Genomic DNA, 749 nt, shown 5'->3' on the forward strand with positions numbered 1-749 from the left:
GTTACCATAGAGTGGACTGTGACCCATAGCGACCACAGAGAACAGAGTACAGCTGCCCCATAGGGTGTCCTAAATTGTCATCTTTCCAGAAGCAGACCGACCGCTACATCTTTCTCCCAGAGAATGGCTAGATGGATTCGAACTGTCAATCTTTGGTTAGCAGCTGGACCCTTTTGCCATGGTAACGCCAGAGTCCCTTCACTCCCAGGACTTGCGCTTTAAAACAGCAAGATTTTTAGAAAGAGGGTGTCCACTTCCAGAAGATTGCAATTCTAGCCGTGGCACTGAAGTGTCTTGAGGCTGCAAAAAGGGCTAAGAGGGAAAGGCTAGCCCCCGCCCAGGAGCCCTCAGATTACCCTTTGTCTGTGAACCCTGATGTCCTCTGGCTGAGCTGCCATGGCTCTCACTTTATTCAATAACAACACCTTGATGGACTGAGGCGCTGAAATTAAGAATAAAGGGGTTACACCAAGAACTCATGGCTTCTGCCCAAAACCCAGGGATTAGGGTTCCCGGCCTGTGGGCCAGAGGGGTCGTCAGCGTGCTGCGGTGATGCATCAGCAAAGACACTCAGAATCACCTGGGGTCATCATCCTCTTCATTTTCCAATTTTCCAGTCTAGTCTTTGCCCAGCCACGCTTATATTTTAAGACACCTCTTCTACATCTGGACTTTACATGGAACTACAAACCGCTTTCCTTGTCTTCATCGTTGCCGCGTCAATAGCTGCAGAACCTGCCATTGAGTCG

At 49.7% G+C, this 749-nt stretch overlaps 1 non-coding gene across 1 annotated transcript; it reads right to left on the reverse strand.

The window, feature by feature from the left end:
* Positions 1-534: 534 nt before the first annotated feature.
* On the reverse strand, positions 535-596 carry LOC115873872. Its single transcript, XR_004048649.1, has one exon. It is a non-coding gene; the product is annotated as a small nucleolar RNA SNORD48 (small nucleolar RNA).
* Between the last annotated feature and the right edge of the window lie 153 nt (positions 597-749).

The sequence above is a fragment of the Echinops telfairi genome, unplaced genomic scaffold (assembly GCF_000313985.2).
Source record: "Echinops telfairi isolate 266 unplaced genomic scaffold, ASM31398v2 ScPeMD7_7469;HRSCAF=8507_1, whole genome shotgun sequence".
In the NCBI taxonomy this organism is placed as follows: Eukaryota; Metazoa; Chordata; class Mammalia; order Afrosoricida; family Tenrecidae; genus Echinops; species Echinops telfairi.